Source organism: Mandrillus leucophaeus, unplaced genomic scaffold (assembly GCF_000951045.1).
Source record: "Mandrillus leucophaeus isolate KB7577 unplaced genomic scaffold, Mleu.le_1.0 Scaffold155, whole genome shotgun sequence".
Taxonomy (NCBI): Eukaryota; Metazoa; Chordata; class Mammalia; order Primates; family Cercopithecidae; genus Mandrillus; species Mandrillus leucophaeus.
Window position 1 is genome coordinate 976,969 of NW_012101532.1, and position 5,098 is coordinate 982,066.

The following is a 5,098-nucleotide window of genomic DNA, read 5'->3' on the forward strand; positions in this document are numbered from 1 at the left end:
TTCTAATGATGTGGAGAGAAGAAGCAAAACCATGTACAACCATGTGCAGCATAACATTTCAATGATGGACTACATATACGAAGGTGGATTCATAAGGTTATCAGAAAAATTCTTATCACCTGGTGACATGGTAGCCATTGGAATATCATAGGACAGTACATTACTCATGTATTTGTTGGTGGTGCTGATATAAACAAACCTACTGCACTGCCAGTCATATAAAAATCTAGGATATCTCCTTTTGTACAATACATGATACTTGATATTGATAATAAACATCTATATTCCTGGTTTAGGTATTTACTATTCTATACTTCTAATGATTATTTTAGAGTATTTATTTAATATTTCTACTTATTGAAAAGTATTTACTGTTATATAATATGCCATGTTGCAGTAGCCCCAGACTCATACATCTCCTGTTTATCACGTCTCTTGATTGCATCGTTTTCTCTTGTGCATAATTTAATCTTATGTTGTTTTGTTCATAATGGCCCCCAAGTATACAAAATCCACTGCTAATGTTGCCAGTAAGAAGCCACATCAAGTGATTGACCTGGAAATTAAAAGTGATTAAGGACTACGAAGGTGGAAAATCAGTAATGATGATTGCTTGCCAGTCAGCCACGTCCCATTCCACCATAGCTACCGTCTTGAAGAACAAGAACAAAATGATGGAAGCTGTTAAAGGATTTGCTTCATTAAAGGCAATAAGACTCTTAATAAGGATCTCTATAAGACATGGAGCAACTCCTAACAACTTAAATTGAAGACCAGACACAAGTGTATTCCTCTCAGCATTATGACAATCACAGCCGAAGCAAAAATTTGTGATGTTGAAAGAAAAGGCTGGACTTGACTATCATGGTGAATTTACTGCTCACTCTGAGTGGTTTAAATGGTTCATTTTAAAAGAATCATTATCCATTACATAATGCGAAAATGAGTGGCGAGTCTGAGAGTGCTGATGTGAAGGCAGCTGAAGAATTTTTAGAAACTGTAGATAAGCTGATTGTGGAGGAAAATTACTTGCAAAGCGAATCTTCAATACGGATAAAACCTTTCTGTTCTGGAAATAGATGTCTGAAAGGACTTTCATCCATAAGGAGGCCAAGTCAATGCGAGGTTTCAAGGCTTTTTAGGACAAGATAACAGTCCTGTTGGGGGCAATGTTGCAGGCTACAAATGGAAACATTTTGTAATCTGGTACAGTAAGACACCCCCAAGCACATTGACATTCAAGCATTTCAGTAAGCACACACTGCCTGTCTACTAAGGAGCAATAAGGAGTTATGGATGACCCAGTGAAATGGATGGTTTGGAGGATAATATACCTTTCCAGATTTTGCTTGTTGTTGATAATGCTCTTGCACATTCTCCTTTTATTGGTGATCTTCATCCCAATATCAAAGTAGTATTTCCCCTTCCAAATACCATCTATTTGACCCAACCAATGGATCAAACAATTATACCAACATTTAAGACCTATTACCTGAGGAGGACTTTTGCTGAGGCTATTGTTGCAAATGATAAAGACACTGAGGAGATACCGACGCATTTCTGGAAAGCTTACAACATTTATGACTGCATCAAGAACCTGCTCTTGGGGTGATGTCACCAAGGAGTGTTTTAATGTCACCTAGAAGAAGGCACTCAAGAGCTTTGTCCATGACTTCAAAGGATTTGCCAAGGATGAGGAGGTTGCAATAATACAAGGCTGTGGTTGCCTTGAGTTGGCAAACAACTCTGTGGATGAGGATGGCATTGAGGAGCTCCTAGGGCTGGTTCCTGAGGAATTGACTAAGAAGGAGTTGTTGGAACTGGAATAGAAATATGTAGACAAAGAAGAGGCAAGAGAAAAGGAAACATAGAGAAAAAAAGAAGAAGAAAACAAGAAAATTCACAATGAAGGATTTAGCAGAAGGTTTTGAAGACCTTAACAAGCTCCTTAAAAAGTTTGAGAACATGGACGCCAACATTGAAAGGTTTCCATTAATACAGAGGAATGTTCACAGTGCATTATCTGCCAACAAGTAAATCGATAATGAAAAAACAGAAACCAAGCCAACCACATTGTACATATTTCTGTATTTCTGGAAAGAGTGACACCTTCTCAAGAAGAGCCTCAGGTAGGTCCTTCAGGAGGGATTCCAGACGAAGGCACTGTTATCCTAGGAGATGACAGTTCTATGTCTGTTATTGCCCCAAAATCATTCCAGTGGGACAAGATTTCAAGGTGTAAGACAGTGATACTGATGATTTTATGCTTTGTAGTCCTAGGTTAGTATGTGTGTTTGTGTCATTTTAAAGAAAAATATTTAAAAATTTAAAAATAATTTTAAAAATAAAAATAGAAAAAAGATTACAGAATAAGACGGTAGGGAAAGAAAATATTTTTGTACAGCTATACAAACATGTTTGTGTTTTAAGACAAGTGTTATTACAAGAGTCAAAAAGTTAGAAAAAATCTATAAAATTTATAAACTAAAAAAGTCACAGGAAGCTAAGGTTAATTTATAGTTGAAGAAAACAGTTTTTACAAATTTTGGGTAGCCTACGATGTGTACAGTGATAGTAAAGTCTAAAATAGTGAGCAGTAATGTCCTAGGCCTTCACGTTTGAGTATCGTTCATTCACTCACTCAGCCAGAGCAACTTCTAGTCCTACAAGCTCCACTTATGATGAGTTCTCTATATGGCTGTACAACATTTTATCTTTTATACTATATTTTTACTGTATCTTTTCCAGGCATGGCTATGTTTAGATACACAAATGCATATCATTGTGTTACAATTGTCTACAGTATTCAGTACAGGAATATGCTGTACAGGTTTGTAGTCTAGGAGCAATAAACTATACTATCTACTCTAAATATGTAGTAGGCTGTACAATCTAGGTTTGTGTAAGTGCGTCCCATCATGTTCACACAATGATGGAACCATCTAATAAGGCATTTCTCAGAACACATCCCCACTGTTTAGTGCTGCATGACTATATATTTTTGTATAGTTGGTTACTTTAACCTACATATTTATATTTTTGGTTCACTTCCTTTGCTCCTGTAGATTTGAGTTACCATCTAGTGTTATTTTCTTACTTGAATATTGCTTTGCTCTCATCTGACCAAACTAAGCTTCATAAGCGAAGGAGAAATAAAATCCAAGTTGGAGTGCAGTGGCATGATCATAACTTACTGCAGCCTCCCACTCCTGGGCTCAAACCATCCTCTTGCCTCGGCCTCCCAAAGCCCTGGGATTACAGCCATGCATCACTGTACCTGGTCCGAATATTGTATTTTAATTAAACATTTCTTTTACCCAAGATGCATTTGGGTTAGCTTTGAAAGCACTGTTCCACCAAATGGAAAAACCTTCTTTGAATTTTGTCTTTTCCTCTAATTTATTGTATGTCTGGGCACTAGTTGCTTTCTCAGTGACGTGGGCATAATATTTCCCCCTTCCTGCCCTAAAAGGATTTTAGGTGCTTAAAGTGAGATCATAAATATACTTTTAAAATATTTTAAAAGATCATGCAAGGTATTATTGTTGCTATTATTAATTAGTGATATGGTTTGGCTGTGTCCCCGCCTAAATCTCGTCTTGAATTGTAGCTCCCATAAAACCCTATCTGTTGTGTGGGAGGGACCCAGCGGGAGGTAATTATCATGGGGGTGGATTTTCCTGTGCTGTTCTCATGATAGTGAAGCAGTCTCACGAGATCTGATGGTTTTATAAAGGGCCATGCCCCTGTACAACCTCTCTTACCTGCTGCCATGTAAGACTTGCCTTTGCTCCTTCTTCACCTTCTGCCATGATTGTGAGGCCTCCCCAGCCATGTAGAACTGTGAGTTCATTAAATCTCTTTTTCTTTATAAATTACCTAGTCTTGGGTATTTCTTCACAGCAATATGAAAACAAACTCTAATACAATTAGGAAGGATTGCTTTTGGGTATAAATGTAAAGCAACAGATTTTGGAGAAAATCTCTTTCAGGGAAGATCACGACTTCCATCCACATTTTGAACCCATGCCCATGCCTATTCAGGCCACAACAAGCTGTTCATCCAGGTAGTAGATTTTCCTGCAGCTGAAATTTATCTTGTGTAAGAGGAGGTGGAAAAAACATATGTCTTAAAGTTAGTAATTTGAGACCAGATCCTTATCCTACTAGGTATTTGCTTCATCTCTGAGCATCTTAGTATCACCTTCAGCTAAATGGGCATCTTCTTTCATGGTGTCATGGGAGGGGTTAAGTGAGCAAGTGCTTAGCATGGTCCTGAAACACAGTCCCTGCTTAGTGTTAGTCACAGCTCTCCTTTTGAGCACTTACCATGGTCCTTCCTGTAGCCCTTCCTCATGAGATGATGCCTTCATTTCATTTTCAGGTTCTCCATGGTTTCTGGCATTTTGTAAATAAGAAGTGTTTAGTAAAAACATCCAGGCCGGACACGATGGCTCACACCTATAATCCCAGCACTTTGGGAGGCAGAGGTGGGTGGATCACCTGAGGTCAGGAGTTTGAGACTAGCCTGGCCAATATGGCAAAACCCCGTCTCTACTAAAACACACACACACACACACACACACACACACACACACACACACACACAGAGATTAGCCAGGCATGGTGGTGAGCATCTGTAATCCCAGCTACTTGGGAGGCTGAGGCAGGAGAATCGCTTGAACCCAGGAGGTGGAGGCTGCAGTGAGCCAAGATCGTGCCTTTGCACTCCAGCCTGGGCAACAAGAGTGAAACTGTCTCAAAACAAACAAATAACAAACCGTCGAATCTGCAAGATGGTTTGAACTTGATGGCACTTTTCTGACATCTGCACTGTGTTTACCAGATGAAGTGGCAGAGCACAGGGCTCTAAGGAGGTGGTATCCTGGAATGGTAACTATAGAAGAGGGAAAAGTAGGTAGAATGAAGAGTCAAATGGGGCCCCATCTGCAAGGGAGTCCCTTGATCATTGGAGATGGCCTGGATATATTGGGCACTTGGAAGTAAGTTAGGGGTGAACAGGAAAATAATGGGACCCTAAGGAAGCAAGACAAAGCTACAGAGACTTATTTCCTTTCTTTTCTTTTTTTTTTTTTTT

The 5,098-nt window shown here is 39.1% G+C and overlaps 1 pseudogene; it reads right to left on the reverse strand.

The window, feature by feature from the left end:
* Window positions 1–4,040: 4,040 nt before the first annotated feature.
* The window catches only part of LOC105536136, a 7,854-nt pseudogene continuing 6,796 nt past the window's right edge, over window positions 4,041–5,098 (reverse strand).